General features: G+C 46.7%; 1 pseudogene; it reads right to left on the reverse strand.

Moving 5' to 3' along the window:
- Nucleotides 1–1253: 1253 nt before the first annotated feature.
- On the reverse strand, nt 1254–10107 carry LOC127346079 (uncharacterized; annotated as a pseudogene).
- Nucleotides 10108–13270: the final 3163 nt, after the last annotated feature.

The following is a 13270-nucleotide window of genomic DNA, read 5'->3' on the forward strand; positions in this document are numbered from 1 at the left end:
TAATCGCCCAACAAACGTACACTAGAATTGGATCAGCCTACCACACATATATACTTGATTCGACGTTGGGTGTCCTCCGATCCCATCGACCCAACCCGATCGGTCGATCAACAGATGCGCGCGTGCATCTCCGCCGCCGTTCGCCTCCCATATCGATCTGTCCATCTATGCGTGTGTGCGTGTACCCAACAAAAAAGAAAGAGAGGAGGGTGATGAAGATGGAGTCCCCGATGAAACCACACCTAGGCGATTGAAGGACGGAGTTTTTTCGAAATGGGGAATGAAACCCCGGTTTCTGCATCATGATGATGCACAAGGCATTTTATTAAAAATATTTACGAGTACAAAGTTTATAACATCTCAAGCATCACGATTGAAGGACGGAGTGAGCCCTCACTAGATAATCCGGCAGAGTTGCATCTCTCCTCTCCTCTCCTCTCATCTCATCTCCTCTCCTCTCGTCGACGAGTAAAGAGTATGATACTACGTGATGAGTGGTGATCGTCCTCCCATGTGGCATTTCCCTCTGGATATCTAGCCGCTTAGGACTAATACAATACGTTATATATTTGTTCAGAAATTTAAATGTTTGTTTCATTGATTGGGAAGTTTTGGGAAATTCATCTTTTTTTTCTTGAACATAATGATCTTGCTTTTAAGTACGATCGATCCAAACAATCAATGGCTAGTGTCGGGCATCGTTGATTCTATGCCGCAGCTACAAAAAGTACTGCAGAAAGTCAGTAGATCACATTTCCACGCTTGCTTAATTTGCTATTTATTACAATCACAATAATTTATATCAGTTTTATATATATATATATATATATATATATATATATATATATATATATATATATATATATATATATATTTCCCTGCTTGGTAACTAAAAGAAACACGCAAAATGCTTTTAAATGAAAACAACTGAAAGATGCACACACACATATAGAGATATCATTTTGCAACGATCCAGGTCAAATAAAAAAAACTAGATTGCCTAATTGTATGTGTGCAGCTATACATTTATACGGAGTATTAAACATCTTGCAACGACCATGTACCACATCATTATATATTATTATTGGCATTAATTATACTGGTTCCAAGACACAAGTATAATTCAAATTACGAGCAGGCAAAAATGGGTACCAAACAGTTTTTAGGCATGCTTACTGCCAGGAAGTTCCAAAGCTTGTCAAGACCGGGCAAAGGTCACGATAAACGAAATCACATAAGATAAGTAAAGAAGCTGACAGAAACCATAGACCATCTTAAGTCTGAAATCCTGATTGAGTTAAAACACTTACCAGTAATACACAAAGTTTGTCCGTACTCGGAAACGAAAGGAACAAAGATAGCATGCATTCTAAATATCTGGAGGGAGAAGCCACATGGGAGGATAAGGGTCTCTCCTCGCGTAGTATCCTACCGCCCTGATCATATCCACGCCATAATGGTCGTCTTCCCTGAAGTACACAGGGTCACCATCATCGTTGGACATTGCCAAGAACACCAGTTCATCCTCGGGGACCACCTTTCTCCCTAAGCAACGACGGTGGGTGTAGTAGATGCGGTTCCTCTGCACGCCACCAAGCCTATCCTCCGGTACGTGCACAGCCCTGGAGCAATTTTGACCCAAAAATAGGGCGAAGTCACCCAAGCTTTTCACCTCTTCCCATTTGAATGTGCGATATGCCATCCCCTCACCGGTGCCGACGTCAATGAGGTTAAACACCTTGAAGTAAGGTCTAAAGTTGGGTGACCACGGGAACCTGACAGCCATCGCAAGTTTGCCATTTAGTTCAAAAATGTAGCAGACATCCACCTGGTTGTGCCAGTCATGAGGAGGCACCTGGTGATCCATCCTGACCACCGGATAATGGACACCTCTGACCACTGGTGCACCATCTTTGTTTACCCCAAGCTCAAACTTGACAAGGTCCCAACTGTACCTTGGCGTGAGGCCATAGAGCTCGCCATTCAAGAAGGTGATATCCGCAAGCCTAACCCTGTGTCTTTGTTCTTGTGTCATCCACCCACCATCTGGACAGCTAACCCTACAGAGCGCAAGAGAATAATCATCATCCGTGATGGCAGCGAGGATGCAGTCGCTCGAAGTCGGTGGTTTGGAGAAGATGATCTTCCAAATCATCGTTTTGCAAAGACGACCAGAGCGGGGAATCCACTTTTGCTTCTCCGACAGCGCCACCTCAAAGCCCGAGAAGAGGTTCACAATCCTGAAAGGGCCCGGCTCATACGAGGCAACCCAGCCACCTTCGTGACAGCCAATGAACCAGTGGTGGATGAAACCTTTCGGGGGTGGGACACACAGGATCTGATTGTCCTCAGGACAGTAGAGGCGCTTCATCCTGTCGCCATCGCGTGGCAACAGCAGCAGCCACGGTAGTGCAGGTGGCGCGGGATGCTGTGAAGCTGTAGCAAACCATGACCTGCAGACAGCAGCAAAACGCACGCGGCTGCGCGGATCTGGCACCCTGTTGTAGATCATACCAAAGAGATCCTGGGGAAACTTGGTAGACCAGCATTGTACTGTCGTTGCACCGCTATCATGAACAAAAAACTCTAGAGTCCTTGTAATCCATAAATTCCTTCCACTGATTGCTGATGATTCGCTGGTAAAAAAATGAAAGTTGTTCAGCACAGCTGCAAATGTTGATGATCTAACAGAATGAACTTAGACAATACAAGAAAGATATTCAGAACAAACAGAAACACCTCAGGACAATATAAGAAAACCTACTCTCAGTTCGGTAAGAAATAAAAAGCTAATAATACTCCCTCTGTAGACCCATGTGTGGCATTTTTGGACTTTGCACAAAGGTAGATGATAAGACTGACCTCTGATCATTTACGGAGGTGAGGGAGTACTTTGCATGGATGGTAGTGCTAATGAATATACAAGGCAGAGAAACTAAGTACCAGCATGATGCGTAATATACTTCATTTATCCTACATCCATAACATACATTTATCAAAGAAGCTTTGGAAATATTATTCCTTACATTTATCATAAAAATGTTGCAATTCATTTTTTAATCAGTGAAAAATTTCAGTCATACAACACAGCTCAACAAGCTATTTTAGCGGAAATTATTACACTTTTACCTAGGACAATTTATGTTGGAAACCACAACATAGATGTGTCATTGCCTATTCGACAATACCTCGGAAGAGGGATCCTCACGAGGGGGAGAAGAAGTAGGGACCATAGGACGGAGAGTCCTCGGGACGGTTGTACGCGATTTACCCAGCTTCGGAACACCTGCTCGAAGACAGGCCTACTGTTGCTTGCCTGTAATTATCTGCGCGCTTTCACGTTGTTACAATGGTTGTGGTTGTAATCGTGATTGTGCCTCTAGGGCTCCCGGGATCCGGCTTATAAAGGCGCACGGATCTAGGGTTTACATAGAGAGTCCTAGCCGGATTACAGGTTGCCTAACTACGGTACAATATCTTGCCGTGTACGTCAAGAATCCGCCTTCCATCTACGTCGTGCTGGATCCGGGTTCCTCATGGGCCTTCACGGATCCGGCCTCCTCCGAAGGTCGGTTAGGATCCGGCTTCCCGATCCTGGGCTGGACTTCATCCTTCATGATCAACAGCAACTGGGCCGTCCGATGGGCCACATGCCACATCACCGTCTGTGGGCCACCCGTGCTTGCCGGATCTAGGCACTGTACGTATACCCACAACAGTAGCCCCCAGAGTTCTCCGAGATTCAGCTCTTGTTTTCGCCTTGCTAAAGCTTAACAGCTCCCGACAATCTCGGCAACATGGGGAAACTTGAAGAACTCCAACTTCATATCATTTTCTTTCCCAACTTTTAGTCGGAAAATACCCCTATCCCGCGGGACTTCATCAATCGACAGTATCGTTACGACACGTCTCCGGGTTACTCCCCTGCTCTGGACAAGAGTTTACAGATTTTCAAAACTGCTACCCGGAACCTCGAAAAGTTCAAACGGTTCCGCCAATCTTGGCGCCATTTTCGTGCAATTTGAGCGGTAACTTATCCTTAGCCAGTTTGTCAGCATCTTTTTTAGCTGTGAGCCAGTAAAATCCGAGCCAAAAAGCTTTTGCAACGAAGGACCTGGGGGCGGCATGATGCCCGCAATCCCCTGCATGGATCTCCCTGAGGATTTCAATGCCGTCTTGATTGGAGACGCATTTGAGAAATACCCCGGTTGCACTTCGTTTGTAGAGCTGTCCGTCAACGATTGTGTAGGATCTTGCTCGTCTGATGATCTGTCGTGCGAGGACCTCGTCCTCTAGCAACTTTTGATCGATGAGGTAATCCAGGAACGGCTGTGTCGAGGCCGGAATGATAGCCATCACTTCCCTAGCCGGAGATACTTCCAGGTCCGGGTTTTCCGGGTTAGCGCCCTTTACCGAGGGTATCCGTAAGTGCTCAAGGAAAATGCCCGGCGGAATTGGTTTCCTGCCGGATCCGAGCTTGGATAGCATATCTGCCGCTGTGTTATCGTCTCTCCTGACGTACTTGACTTCGTTTCCGAGGAAGCATTTGGCGATCTCGTCAACTTCGTCTCTGTAAGCCGCCATAACGGAGTTTCTGGCGTTCTAGGTTCCGGCTACTTGTTGTGCCACCAAGTCGGAATCTCCGCAACAGATGATGTGCTTGATCCCAATTTCCTTAGCGATGCGCAGACCATGTAGTAGAGCCTCGTATTCCTCCATGTTGTTTGTAGCTTCGAAATGAATCTGCAAAACGTACTGCAGTTCTTCTTCGGTAGGGGACTTCAGGGTGACTCCGGCTCCTGAGCCATGATGCTTCTTGGATCCATCGAAGTGCATGACCCATGTTTTAGGTTCCGGCTCCAGATTTGCATCCTGAGCTTCTGTCCAATCTGCGACGAAGTCTGCCAAGATCTGCGATTTAATTGCAGTCCTGGCTTTGTAATTGATGTTGAAGGAAGATAATTCAATGCCCCATTTTGCTGTGCGTCCTGTTGCGTCGGCATTGTTAAGAATCTTTGACAGCGGAGCCTTGCTCACGATTGTTACTGGATGCTCTTGGAAGTAGTGCCTCAGCTTCCTACTACCTAGGAACACGCCATAGGCTAGCTTCTGAAAGTGAGGATTTCTTTGTTTGGATTCCGTCAGTACCTCGCTAATGTAATAGACTGGCCGTTGGACTCCGTACTCATGACCTTCTTCCTTTCGCTCCACTACGATGACCAGGCTGATGACTTTATTGGTGGCTGCCAGGTAAAGGAGTATAGGCTCTGACTCTTCTGGAGCTGCTAGGATAGGTGGGGAGGTGAGTATTTCCTTCAAGCCCTGAAGTGCTGCATCTGCTGCATCGTCCCAGACAAATTTGTCTGTTTTCTTCAGCAGTTTGTACAAAGGTAGCGCCTTCTCGCCAAGACGGCTAACAAACCTATTGATTGCTGCAACACAACCAATTAGTCGTTGCACATCTTTGAGATAAGCTGGCCTTTCAATGGCCTTTCAATGCACAGGATTGCCTTGATTTTTTCCGGGTTAACTTCAATGCCCCTGTGAGAGACAATGAAGCCAAGGAGTTTTCCGGCTAGGACGCCAAAGACGCACTTCAACGGATTTAACATCATCTTGTATTGTCGGAGGTTCTGAAAGGTTTCTGTGAGGTCGCTGATCAAGTCGGATCCTTTCCGGGTCATGACCGCGATGTCGTCGACGTAAGCGTGTACGTTCCGACCAATTTGGTCCTTCAAGCACCGCTGCATCGTACGCTGGTAGGTGGCACCTGCATTTTTCAAACCAAACGGCATGGTGACATAGCAGTAACTGTCAAACGAAGTGATGAACGAGGTCGCCTGTTGGTAAGACTTCTTCATCCGGATCTGGTGATACTCGGAATATGCGTCAAGAAAACACAGAAGTTCCGCCCCTGCCGTCGAATCAATGACTTGGTCAATGCGCGGCAAGGGGAACGGATCCTTCGGACAATGCTTATTCAAGCCGAAGTAATCGATGCACATTCTTAGTAATTCAGAATTCTTTTCGGGTACAAGGACGGGGTTTGCGACCCAATCAGTATGGATAATTTCTACTACAAAACCTGCCTCTAGTAACTTTGCTAGTTCCATTCATATGGCGCAGCGCTTCTTATCTCCAAAGCGTCGCATAGCTTGCTTCACCGGTTTAGCCCCCGGATTTATGTTGAGATAGTGCTCGGCGAGTTTCCTTGGTACTCCGGACATGTCAGAAGGCTGCCATGCGAAGATGTCCATGTTAGCGCAGAGGATCTCGACGAGCGCGTCTTCCTACTTGGGGTCCATGTTGGCTCCGACCGAGACCTGTTTAGTGGTATCTCCTTCCTTGAAGTCGATTTTCTTGGTCTCTATCGCGGCCTTGAACGAAGTTTTCTGTTCGGAGACCTGCTTCTTGGTGGTGTGCATCTCTTTTGGATCCACCGCGGCTCTGTAGCCTCGCAGCTCCTCTCAGGATATCACAGGCTCTGCGAAGGCGGCTTCGCCAATCTCGCACTCTCGAGCTTTCTGGTAGTCTCCGGATACGGTGATCATACTGTTAGGACCCGGAATCTTGAGCTTGTTGTACATGTAGCACGCTCTCGCGTGAAACTTGTGGTAGGCGGGCCTGCCGAAGATGACGTGGTAGGAGCTCTTGAAGGGCACAACTTCAAACGTGATCATCTCTTCGAGGAAATTATGGATATCGCCGAAGGCCACGGGAAGTCTGATGCTGCCCAGGGAGTTCGCCTTTTTACCCGGAACCACACCATGAAACTCAGTGGTGCTGTGCTTGAGCTGTTCCTTGATAAGGTTCATCCGCTCCAGAGTCTCCAGGTACATGATGTTCAAGCTGACTCCGCCGTCCATGAGGCACTTGGAGAAGTCATAGCCGTCGATGCGGGGACTCACAACCAAGGCATAGCACTCTTTCGGAATGATAGTAGGATGATCCTGCCTATCAAACGTACACGGAGTTTCCGACCACTTGACATACTGCGGCACAGCCGGAACTGTGGCGTTTAGGATCCGGATAGCTGACTTGCTGGCACGGACTGTTGGGGTTCCGAGGAAGGTGTGATATGCGCCCACGCTCTTTTTGACGAAGGGGTTGGGTTTAGCTGCGGATCCTTCCTTGAGATCCGGCGAAGCATCATCCTCATCCATTGCCTCGGAACTGTCTTCCTCATTGTCCTTCTTCTTGCCCTTGCCTCCTTTTCCACGTGGGCGGTGCTTGCGGGCTCGTTTGTATCCTGCTTCCGGGTCGGTTTTGAGATCATTGACCCACTTGCAGTTACGATTTGTGTGAGAGGACTTGCCGGTAGCCGAATCAATGTGGGCTAAACAAGGCATGTCTCTGCATTCTTCATACGTTTGGGGAGCGCGGGTTCCGGCAACGGTGACCTCGTCACCACATTGCTGGCCTCTGCCGGCTCCGCCTCCGCGACCGCGGCCTCTGCCACCTCCTTGACCTCCGCGCTGGAAAGCCATGGCGACCATGTCGGATCCACCACTTTTTTGGTCATCGGGGGGATTCTTCCGCTTGCTGCCGCTGCTGTTACCGTTATCACGGTTCTTCTTTTGCTGATGCAGGGGTATTGTTGTAGCTGAAAGATCTCCGCCTGCGTCATCATCATAGTACAACCAAAGATGACAATCCTTTCAGGTCTAAGTTTCTTCGACAATGTTCTTCTGTTTGCGGCACTGCATATATCCAATGTTGACAATCCTTTCAGGTCTAAGTTTCTTCGACAATGTTCTTCTGTTTGCGGCACTGCATATATCCAATGTTGAGAAAATCGCTTATCGGGTTCAACTCGGTCGGCTGACGATTAGCGATTAATAGGCAAATCAGACGATTAATCGGGCGATAAATGAGTTAATCGGACGATAAATGAATTTATCAGCTAATCGGTGACCACTGAATAGGGATTAATCGGGCGATTAATCGTTGAATCGGACGATTTTTTGAACAGTGCATATATCGTTTAAGGAATATAAATTTCTTCAGTTGTAGATGTTGTACTCTTCAGATATTGAGAAACCCGTATAGTTAAAATAGCGTTTCTAGTGTAAGAACGACATTTTGCACATGCCCACTCGCTCACCACATCTAGCTCGTCCATCTCTATCCCAAGATCCCTAATGGGCACCGAGTCTCCCTTGTCCTCCCTATGCATGGTGGACTCACTGGAACTTGAAATACACACACATGATTAGGTGAGGCAAACTAACGAACAGCTTCAGAGCACACACACGCGCGTAAACTAACAACAGAGTATGAGCACACGGTGATTATCCAGCCCCCCTACACACCTGGGGCGACCTTCGTTTGCTATTACTCAGAGTGGAAACTCCTCCAGCAGCAAGCTGTGCAGGTATATAACCTTGCCGACAAGAGGCATACATCAGGTCATTCGAGTCACCTCCCAGCCCCTGTTTACAACGACACCACTTACCCATCCCTTGTCGGCTGACTAAAATGCAGTCCTAGTGACGGAGTCACAGTGTTCAGGACATAGCCTACCTAGATGTCCTCTGTCCCAGTTTACAAATAATACAAAAACGAAAACCAGGCTTAAGTGAGAGTGGACAAGGTTAAAAACTAACAGTCCCAACACTATAAGTGCTTACATCTGACAAATTTTAAATCTATGATGCTGCAAACTACACTGTTGTTACCTGTACTGAAATAATAGACTTCAGTGTGAATTTTAGAACATATACCTGAGCAGGTTCATTAGCAGAATCTTTAGTCCATACAGCTATCATGTCCTGTGTCCCACGCACGCTGAGGACTGCTCCACAAATTTCATCGTCATATTCGAATCGTCCACCAATCAATGGCAGCAACTAAACATGAAGTTGTGAAAAGGTACTTAGGGTGGAATTTGCAGGTAAGGTAAGTGTCCAAAAGAAGGAGGCAAAAGACGCTTACTGTATGCACCCAGAATTTGTCAGATTTCCCTTTGCCACAACTGATGGTCCATTTACCCCCATTAGCACAAATGGGGTCTTCCGAGTTCGGCTCAATCTTATTCTTGAGGCAGTAGAGGTCAGCTCCCACACCCAATTTGCTAGGGTGAAGTATATTGTTGTAAATGCTGAAATACCAGCCAACTCGTTAGCCATAAAGGAATAAATTAATCTAGTAAACGAAAAGGTTAAACATTTCAGTAAAGAAAGAAAGAATTATCAAAACGAACATATCCTGATTTCCTAAGCAAGCTATTCTCAAAATCAAAATGTCCTGAAATATGTTGTGAGTAACAACAGGTATTATCATCATGGAGAAGACAATCAACTTAATAGCTAGATTTTTCACATATCTCCAATCACTAGATCGAAAGAGCATCATAGTTAATATCAAAAACAATCAGACTGTTTAACGGGTGAAGTTTCAGTATTTACCATGGTACCCAAAATTAGTCTCCCGATTCTATTAGGCTTGCAAAAGAAGAGTGCGTGTGTTTCTAGCGATCAAGCTAAATGCAACCCTACACAGCCTAATGTGGATTAGATTACAACTATGCGACTAAACTTTATATAAACATTTCATTTTCCGCCCCAAGAAAGAAAGAAAAATCGCATGTGAAATTCACTAAGAAACTCGCTGCTACACTTGATTGAGAGCATCGTATCAGAAATTGAAAAGTTTCAAGCGTTCCCTAAGGCGAATATGTTGAGAGACATCTAAAATTAACTCCCTCCTACGAGCAACCAGCCGAGAAATCGAGAATACATCGGACGAGGGTTTTTTGAGGAGGCCAAGGGTTGGGGGACTAGTGAGAAATGGGGATAAAACCTCCAGAATTCGTGGACGGTGGAGAAGGTGTGGACGGTCCTCTCCGAGGCGACCTTCCCGCCGGCCTCCACCTGCGGGCTGACGAGCCAGAAGGCCCAGCCGTGCTCGAGCGTTTGGCCGCTAACCTGCCCGTGCGCGGCGCCGGCGGAGTCATCGTTGTCGGCGATCTCTGCCTCCTCCATCTCCGCGTCGGTGGTCGCGGGGATCGTGTCGGCGACCTCGGCAACGCCGGCGGCGGCGGGGATGAGAACACTCGCAGGCGCCGTCTAGTGGTAATTGAATGCTGGAGCGGTACCTGTTTTTTTCTTTGTCTTTGGAGCGGTACTTTGGGATGGAATACCTAGCGGTATTTACGCCGTCTAGGTTTGAAATATTTCCTCTACCAAGTGTATCTCCTTATATTCTAAATAACATTTTAAACATGGTAAAATTATTCTAACATATACCCAATTAGCTCCTAGGGGACAGCCGGGTGAATCCTTAACCACCACCGTCCCAGTGTCCTATCCTTCCAGCTCACTTCGTTGCAGATTGCCCCCTTTGCGTTGCGGGAGACTCTCGTGGCGTCCACATCATTCGAGGTCAAACATCGGGACAACCCTAATCTTCTCCGTGGTGGCCATGCCACTACGCCCATTCATCCTTCTTGGGCAGTGTGCGCATTAGCGGAGGTTGAATGTCGAGACGGCTAGGAGCGTCCAAACTGTGCAACTGAGGTCGTGGCATCGATGATGGTTATGATACACGGCGAAGCTTTCTAATTTATGTTTAGGGATTGCGGGGATCTACTTTTTTCATGTTTCTTGGTGGAGGCGGCGACACATCTTCCTCATCAATACTAGGAGGCGATTTGTAGCCTAGCTTGGTGGTCTTGATCCAGTCAGAAGTGAAATTGCCTATTTGAGTAACCCATGTGTTGGCTATTTTGCTATCGGTGGGAGGAGTCCTGGCTTCCAAGCTTCTGGGCTTAGTGGAAATATGGCGAGCACACGACACGCAAGGAGGCTTGTCGAGTATGAAGGCGTGGAGCCATCGACGGACATGGTGCACGCATCGGTGCTCTTGAACATCCACTGGTTGAGCATTCTCGACAACTACTGGGAGAATCCCGACAAGCACTCTAGGTACATTGTTGAGCTAAGCGGCATGCTTCTGGCTGTCGGGAGTAACCACAATTGGTGATCCCGCTACTTGCGCAATGCCTGCAAGCCTCGCTTCCCCATCGACGAGCCAGTAGATACAAGCATAGAAATGGAAACTCTCTACCTTAAGAGGTACAAGTGGATAGAGGTGAACAACCTATGAGAACACACACGAGGCTGTTCTTGGGACCAACATGCTCCAAGTCAGTATTTGTGCCAACAAGCGGGTGCCCCGACGTGCGGAGAAACCATATCTATTCCTCGCACCATTGATGCTTAAAACAAAAGTATAAAATCCCTATGGGGTCAAGTTGTTGTTAATGACATCGGACCATGATGATTGTCCATATTAGTAGGAAAATGAAACTGACAATGGCGATGTGGAAGGCATCATGTCGGTAGGATACTATGTGATGTGCCTCCCATGTGGCATTTTCCTCCGGATATCTAGCCTTTTGTGACTAGTACACTATGTTATACATTTGTTCGGAAATTTAAACTAGCAACTATCAAATGTTGGGTGACTACATGGTTCATTGTGGACAACCTGCATGACTCTTTATCACGGATTATCTCTTTCGGGTTTCTGGGGTATTTGTGTGGAGAGCACTAGTAGGGGATGAAAGTTGGTGAGTAGGATTTGTCATGTCGAGTTGGGCCAGATTGAGGGAGACATGGAGAGTGCTACAGGAGGAGTGGAGAGTGGGAAGTGGTGACCGGAACAAGGGTTCTTCTATTATATAGGAGGAAATGGAGTTATGGTTTGTTTTATAGGCACTAGAACAAATGTGGACAACCATATGTGGGCCACGATTGTACATAGGGCCCAAATGATCGATTGTTCATGAAGGATAGGTTTGGCTCTGTGTTGGTGGGCCATCACTTAGATGGTGAAGTGCCAGCTGCTAGTCCCATCCCACATACGAATATGGTCTTCTTTATTGCCCCAAAGTCATGTGTGTCTTGTGAAGTTGTCCAAAAAAGAAAATTGAAAATCAATACCATATATATTTAAAGTAGTAAATAACATATGGTAGGTATACATCAACTCTCTCCGACGTTTACAAAAGAAAGCCTAAAAATAGATCGGATTCTCCATCCCTCCCAACCCCGGTAGGTCGTACGGAGGAGAGGGGAACCGAGTTAGAGTGGAGCTAGTGGGTTGCGGCTGGTTTTTGAGGATGCGGCTAGGTCATAGACTCATACCACACTTCCACCAATGCAAAATTTAGTCTAGCGAGAGGGATGGTAACTTCAGCTCATATTTAGTAATTTCCATTTAATTAGTGAACAAAGTCCAAACAACATTTCCCCATAACCTCTCAGGGGTCACAAAATTTCTGAACCACACTGATGAGGACATCCCTACTCACTACTACCTCCGTCATTACCAACTGAAGATGAACCTGCTGTGAAGCTCAAGTCCAATGAAGTCAGGATTGGACCGATGACACGAGCTCGTGCGAAGCTACTTAAACAACAGGTGAACTTGTTCCTAAACGATACCTTGGTTGATGAGAACTTTATACTACCTAAGTCCTATTATTTATGTATCATCAGGTATGAAGAGGAGACAAGCATCGCACGAGGACGAGAGGAGCAGCTGGACGTAAAGATGGACGTGAAGCTGGACATGGAGCTGGACATGAAGATATCTCATGGACGCGCGAGGGAGGAGCGGGAGGAATGCGCGAGAGGAGAAGAAGAAGTCCAGGCCGGTCCAGCGCCCGGTCAGACCGGCCCCCACGCCGGGCCGCCCGGTCCCTGGCCCGGTCAACCGGCCGCCAACTGGCCGCCAACCGGAGGGAGCGTATCGTTGAAGGAGATATGCCCTAGAGGCAATAATAAATCGGTTATTATTTATATCTTTATGTTTATGATAAATGTTTATATATCATGCTATAATTGTATTAACCGAAACATTAGTACATGTGTGATATGTAGACAAACAAGAAGTCCCTAGTATGCCTCTTAAACTAGCTTGTTGATTAATGGATGATTAGTTTCATAATCATGAACATTGGATGTTATTAATAACAAGGTTATGTCATTGTATGAATGATATAATGGACACACCCAATTAAGCGTAGCATAAGATCTCGTCATTAAGTTATTTGCTATAAGCTTTCGATACAAGTTACCTAGTCCTTATGACCATGAGATCATGTAAATCACTTATACGGGAAAGGTACTTTGATTACACAAAACACCACTGCGTAAATGGGTGGCTATAAAGGTGGGATTAAGTATCCGGAAAGTATGAGTTGAGGCATATGGATCAACAGTGGGATTTGTCCATCCCGATGACGGATAGATATACTCTGGGC

This window comes from Lolium perenne, chromosome 3 (assembly GCF_019359855.2).
Source record: "Lolium perenne isolate Kyuss_39 chromosome 3, Kyuss_2.0, whole genome shotgun sequence".
NCBI lineage: Eukaryota > Viridiplantae > Streptophyta > Magnoliopsida > Poales > Poaceae > Lolium > Lolium perenne.